At 40.8% G+C, this 12,114-nt stretch overlaps 1 protein-coding gene across 2 annotated transcripts in view; it reads left to right on the top strand.

Annotated features, from left to right (window-relative positions):
• Nucleotides 1–12,114, top strand: part of xirp2b (xin actin binding repeat containing 2b) — a 76,276-nt gene that overhangs the window by 39,283 nt on the left and 24,879 nt on the right. The window contains exon 1 of one of the 2 annotated variants that reach the window (XM_034187075.1): nucleotides 9,908–10,058. The exons of the other annotated variant lie outside the window; for it this stretch is intronic. The gene's annotated coding sequence lies outside the window, so the exon portion shown is untranslated. Of the gene's footprint in view, nucleotides 1–9,907; nucleotides 10,059–12,114 lie in introns of those variants that run through there. 2 annotated transcript variants of the gene reach the window in all.

Raw genomic sequence — 12,114 nt, 5'->3', positions numbered from 1 at the left:
GGGAAATTCCTCTTGGACTCATATACTGCATTCAATGCACGATAAAAACAATCAAAAGAAAAAACACAATAAAAACAATAAAATCCACAAAAACAATACAAAACCCCATCCAATATAAACACTCCATGTAAATATAAATATAAATGGGTGATTCTTTAATTACGGGCACTATTGGCCTTGTAAATGTAATTTCCACCACACCATTGCCTTACAATATAAAGCGCCTTGGGGCAACTGTTTGTTGTGATTTGGCGCTATATACATGTGCTCTGATGTCACTGTTTATCTCCATAGAAACTACCCAAACAATCTTTCATACAAACTGTTTAAAGGGACATTACAGTGTTGTGGTGGAAATTACGGCAATAGTGTGGGACAACTACATTTTGTTTAAAAAAAAATCACAACAGTTGTATGACATTGAATACCCCAATTATGTTTTGATTATTTTACTGATATTTTATTCAGAGATATTTTAAAACATTAGAAAAAACATTTCTTTACCATTCATTTTTATCATTGAAGATCAAAAGTCTGGGTGTGGGACAAGCACAAAACGGCAATATTTGCATATAATGATGCTGAAAAAAGATGAAAAAGTCATCATAGACTACTAGAACAAATTTCTTAACACACTTTCATTGTAAAGATAACTATAAAAGTGTGAAATTTCCCCTTTTTTCTGTTTTTCATACAATAAGATCAAAGGACATAATAAGTGCCCGTAGTCTAAGAATCACCCAAATATGTCACAACAAACGACAATATAACAGACAATCCCCCCATATTTTCCCCTAACCATAAATACAATGGAGCATCACACAGTTCTCCCGCCTTATGCAATCTTATTCAGAAGTCTGAATAAGTCTGAAAGTCTGAAATTTCAGAACTCTATACCGCTTATATGAAGGCAAGATTTCGTATTCTTTATATGTGAGGCATCAGTCAATATCCTGTGAGGGTGCCAGATATAAAAAGCCTGATCATACAAAGACTGTAGTGGTTGAAGATGTGTGTGTGTGTGTGTGTGTGTGTGTGTGTGTGTGTGTGTGTGTGTGTGTGTGTGTGTGTGTGTGTGTGTGTGTGTGTGTGTGTGTGTGTGTGTGTGTGTGTGTGTGCAAATGATTGATGTGAATTTCGTTTTGCATTTACAATCATTAACACACTCAAAATCTTCATTTTACATACTGTCATGTTGCCACCCGCTGTCATTTGTGCAGTTAGTGTTAGTAAATCACCTGTAAAACGTGCACCAACTCCATGTGAAAAACTTTAAGACTGCCTACACAATTTACCACTCGTTATAAGGGATCTTTGTAATTCAGGCCCATTGTGTGTAGAACAGGACGTCACACTGTGCAAATTTTTCAGTTCAGTTGTTTTAAGATGTAACAAGGGTTATATTTGTGATACTGATTTCAGCTATGCTAATTAGTCATGTTCAGTTATATTTCTCAGATGATTGATATGCCATAACTTGATGGATTTAACAAGTTACAGAAATTAATTTTGGCAGTAAATTTGTACCGCAGGTATTTGTTGACATTTTTTAAAGTTGCAGTGTGCAGGATATAATGCCCTTTAGTGGTGAGGTTTCAGAATGCATCATGCTGTCGCCAGTCACAATTTTGTTTCCCTTCATCTTTTTACTTCTTTGGTGATTTATGCTCCTGTTGGGCTTTTCAGTACAGACGTTACCCACTTTATTACTTCAGGTATTTCATCACAAAAGATATACTACCACCAATATATAATACATGCAAACAGCTGTGGCAGAGTAGGAGTTATTATCTTGTGGGTTTGCTCACAAATGTCTAGTTTAAATCTGTTTAAAATAGGTGTACTTTCCTGTGTGGAACTGAATGCACCATTCTTTTATGTACAAAGTAACTTCATGACTATAAATTGCACGCACATTTATCATACGGCAAGAAATGGCAGCACTAACTGGACAGGAGATAAGAAATTACATTCTTTGCTTTGGTTTAACATGTGGACATTTGCAAAGTGTGTCAAGAAGAAAAGGTAATTCTGTGGAATAAATATTTTAGCGACAGCGTCCCGCTTGCTTTTGGCTGTTCATCTTGGTCCGGTCTATGTGCTTCCACTCTGAAATCTACATTACATTGTTATTTCTACATCGTTACGTTGCTGTTGTAGGACTTTTACTGCTAGACTCTACAACTTAAATGCAAAGAAAGAATGAAAGGTGTTGAAAGGAATGCAGGGAGTAATTTTAACTTTTTTCCACAAACCTCAGCCAGGAATCACACAGAAACATCAGATTGAGACAGGTTTCCAAACTGAGGCAGGTGGTAGGGCAACACGGTAGACCAGACGGAGGATGAATCCAATTCATTTAGTGACCAAAAATAAAGCTCTAATCCTATTAATATCCATTTTAGCAAGATTAATTCAAACATCATTTAGGAACACTGGGCCACATCACTTGCTATACAGGCAACAAAGGCTACAGGAGACTAACTGGGTTACAGGATCACCTGGGGGGCACAGAGCTATTGTACGGGGGTGCATAAACTAAAGGCAGATAAAGTGAAGTAGACCTACAGAGAATATTTCAAGAAAAGCATTCCAATACTAGAAAGAAAACTCTGGCGTTTTTGACATACTGTGATAGTTACGTGTGAATGTGAAGGAAATGTAAAGCTTGAGCCCTGAATTGATGGCAGGCACAAAAATGAACTGTGCAGAGGGAATAAGCCCATTTTGGTGCAGGTCTGAATGCACTGCTGTTTAAGCAGGAGGGATAGGTGGTTGCTGGGTATAAAAGGGGTTGGTTTAACATGTTCGTTAGGCGTAGGAGTATTCTAGTCCAAACATAAAATCAGCCAGTCTGTGTGACACCTGTCTTTCCTTTAATATGAGAATGTGCCAGGTGCATAGTGCTGTGGTATTGAGGAAGCAGCGACCAAAGCTCCCTGAGGTGAAACACAAACCAAGATAAGGGTTTTTTTTCATGAGTGTTTCGTCTTATTTAGTTGAATGGTTATTTTCAGTTGAACTTTATCATTACAATATTGTCAGTGACTACCAAAGATATGTGTAGGCAAAGTGCATGAGTACTGTGATCCAGCTTAAGGTGCATGTGACTGTTGCAATGTGCCAGCTCAATGCCCGACAACACTTCACTTTTAGACCAACGCACCCGTATAAAAGCAAGTGATATTGTTATTTAGTTGATGTAGTTGCAGGGTGTAAAACTGACAATTGCATTGTGTGGAAATAACCAGTGATACTTGCATTGAGGCCCACAGGTTCTTTAAATAGTTAAATTCACATGGCCACATCTGTATGTTGTATCTGCATAGTTTATCCATTGGTCTTCTGCGAGCAATGGACTGAGATACCACTACAGTCTTGGTGCTGTTGGATCTCAGTGCTGCGTTTGATACCGTTGACCATCATATTTTACTTGATAGGTTGGAGAATTGTTTAGGGATTACTGGAACTGCCCTTGCGTGGTTGACATCATACCTGTCTGGTTGTTCTCACATGAAGTTTGGGGTTCCACAGGGATCTGTTTTAGGCCCCCTGCTTTTTCCCTTTATGTAGCCCCCCTTGGGAATGTACTGCGGCGCTCATTGCTATGCTGATGATACTCAATTGTACATGCTGATAACTGCTGCTAATTTGTCCACATAAAATCTTTAGAAGACTGCCTTGCAGCAGTGAGAAGCTGGATGTCTAGTAACTTTCTACTTTTCAACTCTGATAAGACTGAAATGATGGTTCTTGGTCCAGCAAGACATCAGCATCAATTTGATCAGCTAGCTCTTAGCTTGGGTTCGTGTGTTATACAACATACAGACAAAGTGAGGAACCTTGGGGTAATTTTCGATCCTATGTTGTCCTTTGACATCCACATTAGAGATATTACAAGGACTGCTTTCTTCCATCTGCGAAATATAGCGAACATTTGTCCTATCCTATCCATGGCTGATGCTGAGACTCTGATTCATGCTTTTATCCCTTCCAGATTGGACTAGTGCAATGCTCTGTTTTCTTGTTTACCTCAGATCAGCATTAGGGGTCTTCAACTGGTTCAAAATGCTGCTGCCAGACTTCTGACACGAAGCAGAAGGTTTGACCACATTACACCGGTTTTGACATCCCTTCATTGGCTTCCGGTCTCTCTGAGATCAGACTTTAAGGTGTTGTTACTGGCCTGCAAAATTGTTCATGGGCTGGCACCTCCCTACCTGGCCAACCTGGTTGAGCCCTATGTACTGGCTCGGGCCCTGCGTTCACAGGGTGCAGTTCTGCTGTGTGTCCCTAGGGTGAATAAAAAGTCAACAGGTTACAGAGCATTTTCTTACCATGCCCCAGCTCTGTGGAACGATCTGCCTGCACAGATCCGTCAATCAGACTCTGTGGAGACTTTTAAATCTAAACTGAAGACACATTTTTTTCCCCCTGTTTTATCACTAGTATTTTATGTTACTGCGTATCTTCTTTTATTCTTTTTACATATTTATGTTTTTATTCTTTTATTGTGTTTTTAATCTTCTAATTCATTTTGTTCTGCTTTTTAAATGATGTTCTGTGAAGCGCCTTTAGGCAACCTCATCGCAATTTGGTCCTATATAAATTAATAAATTTGAATTTGAATTGGCTGGATGTCAACCTTCAGTCTTGTTTTTTTTTTTTTGCAGTATTTTCCTCTCCTAACCAACAGATTTTGCATTGTAACTGTAAATGGAGTTCATTTGCCAGAGGAGGAGGAGGACCGGATTGCAATTTGTATTATGAATGAGATGTGTAGGCATGAATCACAAATGTGTCCAATTCAGAATAATTTACAACTGAGGCTGCACCACTTATGCAAATCTAGCCACTCGGAGCCAACAATTAAAGAGATGTAGGTTTCCGTCTGGTACCGTACTAAATTGCAATTATTGGCATGCAGTCATGTCTAACACAAAAACCTAAATTTTATCAAGATACAATATGTGCATTATTGTTACTTTATAATGAACTCTTATTTTGTTAAAACAAGCAACAGTTAATTCTTGGGTCCACATCCATATCATCAGCCAAAATATACAAATAAATTAGTTTAAAAATATAACAACAATTTCAGCAAATTTATACAAAAATTGCTTAATTTGTTTCCATTGGAGGACAAATCAAATCTTCCAGATGTAATGAATACAGACTGGTAGGGGAAAGTGTTTGCACTTTGTTCCCTCAAGAACCACTGTCAACACACCCTTGAGCAAGGCAAGAAAAAAGAGAAAGCCTAAACTCTAAATACTCCTTGAGAGGAGTGGCTCGGTGCCAACTAACACAAGTGTTTGTTGGAGATCTCCAGAGTGTGAATGTGTCAACCTCAGCACACATAAAGCGCCTGTAGGTGTAAATATCTGTGAGGTTTGTGTCACAGTGATTAAATAGGAGGATCCCAGGAGAGACGCCCCTGAACTGTTTAGAAGATACTGTTTCACCGGATTTCTGAAGAAACAAACTAAATGTCACATTTACAGTGAGGCTCAGCTGAAAACAACTCTGGACTCAATGGCGAGCACACTGCTGTGCACCATTAGAAAGCTGATTGAAGCATTTGTCCTTCACACAATGTGTGGACAGACGTGTTGACCACAGCAGCCAAGCTTTAAGGTCTGTTTCTGTACAGCAGCAGTCTCAGACCTTGTTCAGACTGCAAGTAAAAATCCAGCTAATATGCCCATTTGATCTGAATTTGATTCCATGTTCCAAGTCTGAACAGTCAAAAGACACATCAAATCCATTTCAGCCTCTTTGGACGTCATTTGAAATGTGATTCACATTGTATATTTTGCAAATGCGTTTTGTCTAAACGCTCAGATATCGCACCAGGTGTGTTTTTGTATGTCTGTGATTTTTTTTTTTTACACCACAATAAACTCCCCCTGTGAGCTTTATGTGGTTAGAGCTGTGGTGACAGATGGGATTCTGGGTGTGTGAGTGTGTAAGTCTGTAACACCTCACGGCTGAAACACACTGCATGTCACTGCATGTTGAACATGTGCATCACAGGAGCAGGAGTCTCACATTTGTGTATTTAAACACAGCAACGATGCTAACTGCCATGCAACAGCACACCTCATGTTGAACATTTTATAATATGCAAACTTAAAACATATTAATATATAAATACATATCAACTCACCAGTTTTATTTATTTTTATAATCCATATCACAGTCACAGGAGCTCTGTGTGGGTTGAGTTGCAGAGTTTGGACACTGGAGGGCTGTCATATGACTGTTTTCATGTGCGTGAGACATTCATTAATATAGCAACCAGTGTGGATTAGATAGCAGATGAGGACTGCAGCACAGACACACAGATTGGATCTAATGTGAAGAGTCAGTCAGTGAGATCATATCTCAATCAGATCCTATTTAAAATGGCAGTCTGAACAAAGTACTAGAAACACAAACTATATTGTGCAAATGTCTTCATTAATCATCTTACACTTATGAAGTGATTTGATAATATTAACTTTTTTCTTCTTCTTCTTCTTGGGATTTTCATTCAGTGACGTTCAATGGCTCTGGGAGCTTGGCCTATGAGGTTGAGAGATGGGTCAGAAGATCCTATGGGGTCATAAATTCAGAGGTATTTGGTGATGCCGATTTTGCAAAAGACAAAAAGCCAAGTCTTCAGGGTGCCGGTGTCGCAGATCAAATGGTCCGCCCTGCTTCCACTGCGCATGCATCACTTCGGAGCTCTGAGACAGAGTCTCTTCATCCAAAGAGATCAAATGTATTAATGGGATTATTAACTGTTGTGTGGGCCGCCGAAGAGGAGGTACTGCTGGCCCACTACCACCAGAGGGCGCCCTGCTTGGAGTGCGGGCTCCAAGCACGAGAGGGCGCCAGACCCAGAGGAGGTGACAGCTGTCACTCATTACTCCAGCTGTCACTCATCTACACCACCATATAAGCCGGACTGCAACTCCACCTCCCCGCCGAGAAATCGACTACCAGTACTAAGGTAATTTTCTCTGCTGACTTATACGTTGAATAGTAATCTGAACTTCTGTTGCAGCCGTTTTCCTGGTGCTTTCCTTGTCTGGAGGATTGGCGTTTGGTGTGACAGTGACGGCTTCACCTCGCACCCCGTCCCAGATAAGTGGTTGATCAGGAGCTGCACGAGTGTGTGTGATTTGGAGGTGGAGGTGCTCCCTCCTAACGGTGTCTGGACTGTTAATTACTGAGTGTGCGGACTCACACTCACACATCATCTTTCTGTTTTCTGCCAGCAGTACCAGGGTCGACAGCCGAAGACAGAGGCCACCTGGGGACTCGGGACTTGGCGGCTCCGGTGTTCTTCAGGCCGTTGGTGGTGGAGGCCGTGTGGGACGCGGCTTCTCTCTCGTCGGGCGTCTTCTATCTTCGAGCCTGCCCACACGTCACCTGGTGTTTATTGACTGTGAACATTAAGACACGTTTCGTTGTGTAATATCACAACATTAAATTGTTACCTTTTGGCTTACTTATTGTCCGTTCATTTGCACCCCCTGTTGTGGGTCCGTGCTACGACACCTTCCCAACAATTAACCATCAGATGACAAGGTAAAATTGCTTAAATCATTCTAAAGTCAGTTTTAAGCAGAAATGAGGCGATACTTGTGATGCTTTGAAATGACTGACGCGTAGTACAGTAAACGCATCAGCTAGCAGCTCGTGTAGCCGCGGCACTCTGATCGCTTCCTCCGTCTTTTATGATGAAATAATGCTAAATTTATGTGGTAATGATTGTTGTACAAAAGTTTCAGATATCTGTCGCTGAGATAGATGATGACTGGAGTGCAGTTTGAAGCAGAAACGAGGTGATAATCTGTGAACCGCGGCTAATGACGCATACACATTGAAGGTAGGGCGGACTGATTTTTAGGGGGGACCGTTCGATCTGCAACTCCGGTGCTTCCTGTCTTAGTGTATGATTATGAGACTTAGACTCTAACCAGTGACCTAAGTTGACAAGTGGATAGCTTTTGTACCAGGTCATATTTTGGAGATTCAGATGAGGCGTAATATTTGCATTGTGAGGGAATGTCAGCTTCCACACTATGTCTGTGTGGCGCATTTACAAAGCATGATCCAAATTATAGGTGCTTCAGTACTCAGGACCCCATCAACTGGAAAATACCAAAGAGATGTCCATGTATTGCCCAGTTTACAGTATGAGATTTCAACAGTCTTACAAGTTTAATGCAAGCCACACTGTGTGACATGGATTAATTTAACTTCAGCAAGTAAGACCTTTCGGTTGCTCCCGTCTTTTCACTCAGGGTCACCACAGGAGATCCAACGTGGGTCTGCATGTTGATTTGCCAGACATTTTACTTTACACCAGATAACCTTCCTGAAGCAACTCCACATTTCAGGGGTGGGATTGAACCCGAAACGTTCTGCTGTGGAAACAAGCACACTAAACTGCTTGGCCACCAGACACCAGATTTAATGCGTGTGGACTGTGTGATTTACACAGGATCATGGGAAAGACTCAGAATGACAAGACAACAGAAGAAGCGACTCGTATTTGCCGACATGTCTCACAAAATCCGCCACTATCCAGACAGTAACACTCATTTGTAATAACAGATGGGACAGACGATATGCTTCTGGTGAGGGTGACTGCTTTTTAGAAACACATTCTGTGTTTCTGCGGACCTACAGACAGTTTGGCTGCGCTTTTCTGTCAGATTTTAAAAACAGAGGCTTGACTGAGTCATTTCATGTCGTTATGATATTTTTCCAGGCAAGTCGCAAGAGTGTGACTGTCATTGAACATGTCAAACGGTGCGATGTGAGACCACCGTTTTCAGAGCCATGACCAAAGACCATGTTTTCTTTCACAATGCTAATCTTTTGTCTGGGACAGTCGCACATCGTATCGTGCGCTTTTCACCTGGCTGCAGCAGACAGATGGCTGCTTTCCTGAGGTGGATGATTTGCCCGGATGGTTGCCAGTCAGAACCCAGGATGGTTATTCATGCTGTCCCCACCAATTGGTTCATTTAATTGGTTCATTTAATTTTCTGAGTATTTCAAAACAGTGAGTCATTTTCTGAAATAATTGGTTAATTCAGTTTGCAATATGAAAAGTCTCTTTTTTGTGTGCGGAATATTTAATCCTAACGCCACTCAGCGCCCCACCTCCACCTCATTAGCCATACCGGCACTTGTGCTGCAGTATAGATTTTCTTGTTTGCCAGAGAAGGAATCCAGCAGCATCTCTTTAAAACTGGCGGCTTACAGAGAAGCAGCAGGTATGTGCTGCACACACTGTGGAGTGCACATGCCTGACCTCCAAACACTGAGGATACCAGAGTCAGGCTGGCGCCGCTGTCTCCAGCTGGGCCAAACAAGACGAGCTGGCTAGCACTTTACCCTCAGAGGTGTCTGCAGTCATATATACGCCCTGCAAACCCTCCTCTCCCCAAGAAATAGTATTACATCACTGACCCCATTTCAGACCCGCTGCTAAGCCAACACCATTTACCCATTCTTCACCCGCCGCTTGAATTTGCACCTGTCTGAATCTGATTTACACACTTTGAGAGCACTGAATAAGTATTCTTAGACTGTATATTGTGGATTTGCATGTGCTAAATTTGGTATTTTGTGACAGGTGGTGGTACTATAACAGTTGAAGGGAAAAGTGGTGATAAAAACCAGGGTGATTTTACTTGGGTGTTTTAATATTCAGTGGGTTGCAGTGGAGTCATCAAAGCGAGTATTTCCATAATGATCATGGGGGCTTTACATGGGAGGTATGGAGGCCTCACACTCTTTAAAAAAAAAAACTCCCCCGGCACATCTTTTACAACAGGGTGGGGCGGGGAAGGGGGGGGGGGGGTGGTCTCCAAAATAAAATCAGCTGTCACCGTGTGCTCGTTGGACAGAAGTGAATACATAACTCTGGAGCTGGTCTCCAACTCTGACTGGGATTTGCTTTTGATTTGGGAAGGCCCTGCAGGTCAGGAGCAGAGAGGCCATTCTGTGGGATTGTACCTACTGAGCGTACTTTTTTATTTTCTCCCTTACTGGTAGGTGATCAGCTCATTTCACATGGGTGTTTATGTCTTATTGTATTTGGAATTGGCTTAAGAAAATGATAAAAGCATGTCGGTACAATGGTGACTATAAATGTATCTGCATCGACTGTAAGGGATTTCTGCAGTGAAATCAGTGGATGACTTCACGGGCTGCATTTGAAGCATAGAAATGATGAAAAACCATTTTGCACTCATTAACTTTGTCCTAATGCTGTGTCCTTGCACTCAAAATAGTAGCTATAAGGACAAATTACAAATCATATGTCAGACCTGCGGACAAATAATCTGTGACTAAAATACAACCCAGCTTGAGAATTTAAAATTTGTGCTTGAGGAGAGATTACATTATTCTCTTGCCAACTAATTTAAAATTAATGGAGCTGCTGAGCCTTTTGCACTGAGGCCAGTGTACCTCCAAGTGTTTTGTCTGTGATCTTCCACATCACCAAAGAAGGCATCAAATAATGAATCCTTAAGAGTAATTATTTAAAAAAAAAAAATACATTAAAACTCATGAAAGCTTTTGGAAAAGATTTCCAGCTCAAAGGAAATCATCTTCCACAAAGAAACACAACCCTTGGTGGCAAAGGCTAAAATAGCCTTGATTTATTTTTACAAGTACTTGGCGCCTGGATTACTTCACTTTCTTGTCATTTGAGAGCTCGAGCCAACACAACGTCATGAGATAGCCAAAGAATGTTGACACATTTCTTGGCAACAGATGTTAGTTATACCCATAAACATTTAATAGTGTATAAGAGCTCAGGGCTCAGATAGATAATCCTCATTAACTCACCCAGTTTTGGTGTTTCCAATATTAAACATGTCTATAATCGTTATTTTATTGTGTGACCCTTAATTGGAATAAGTGGGTATAGAAAATGGATGGATAATTCTTATTTTACACCAAAACCAATCATCGTGGTAAGAAGATATAAAAACAACATAAAAAAATAAATTATATATATATATATATAGAGAGAGAGAGAGAGAGAGAGAGAGAGAGAGAGAGAGATACATTTTAAAGAAGAGAAACTGCACAAATATTCCTCATAAACTTTCTTACTTATATGTCTTTTGTTATCAGTCAGTATATCAAAGAACTGATTAAAACAGGTCCTTAGTTTGCATCTGATTTGGAGTTTTATTCCTCCAGCACTTTATTGAATTTTGAACACTTTGAAAAAGGATATGAAGATATTAAATTGCTTTGCTGCCAGAATTGAAATATCATCTCATGTTGTCAGTCTGTCAGTTTTTGTTGACATTTAATTTTTTCTGATATTACACTGAGTTGAGGAAAACTTCTTCTGTGTTGTTTGTCTTCAAAGAAGCAAGGGAGGAAGGGGGGGTTAAGAGGGGCGTAATTGGGGGCTAAAAACCTTCTGCTGAAGGTTTTTAAGCCATGCTAATGGTCTCCAGAATCATTTACTGCAAAAAAGCCCAAAGGACCTAAATGACATGGTGAGATGCTGAAGAGCTTCACTCGTTCTTGTCTGCGACATATACATATTAAAATAATAATTAAATACACAAGAAATCTGTGGAAAGCCACACACGGACTTGCAGAAGATATCCAAGAGGTGCTTATCAAAATTATTGTCCCAGCTGGTGACTGTCCTTTCCTCTCACAAATGACCACAAATGATGCACTCGAAGTGCCGCTCCATGCATGCACGGTCTCTGTGATCCCCTGCAAGTACTCCGATAAAAAGGAAAATTAAAAAAATAACAGCAGAGTGCTGGCCAATTCAATACACAGCTGATGTCCAGCACACTGTCCACACATGCATACACGGTGGGCGTGTGCCGACCAGGCGCATTAAACTTAAATCCACTTATGTCCTTAGAAAAATGTATAAAAACAAATAAATAAAGGTAAACAGAATGAATCCAGTCTGGCTGGAGGCTGCTAGACTTGTTCGGCTGCTTCCAGAAGCGTTGTTCTTCTCCGATTATATAAAAGGAAAAGTGTGTGTCAACTCCTCACAAGTTGTCCCACATGTTGTACACGTTCTGAGTCTCAGAGACTGCATGGTGAAGGGTA

The sequence above is a fragment of the Thalassophryne amazonica genome, chromosome 14, assembly GCF_902500255.1.
Source record: "Thalassophryne amazonica chromosome 14, fThaAma1.1, whole genome shotgun sequence".
Classification (NCBI taxonomy): Eukaryota; Metazoa; Chordata; class Actinopteri; order Batrachoidiformes; family Batrachoididae; genus Thalassophryne; species Thalassophryne amazonica.
Note: the sequence above shows the minus strand (reverse complement) of the source record. Positions and strands in the feature narration are given on the sequence as shown.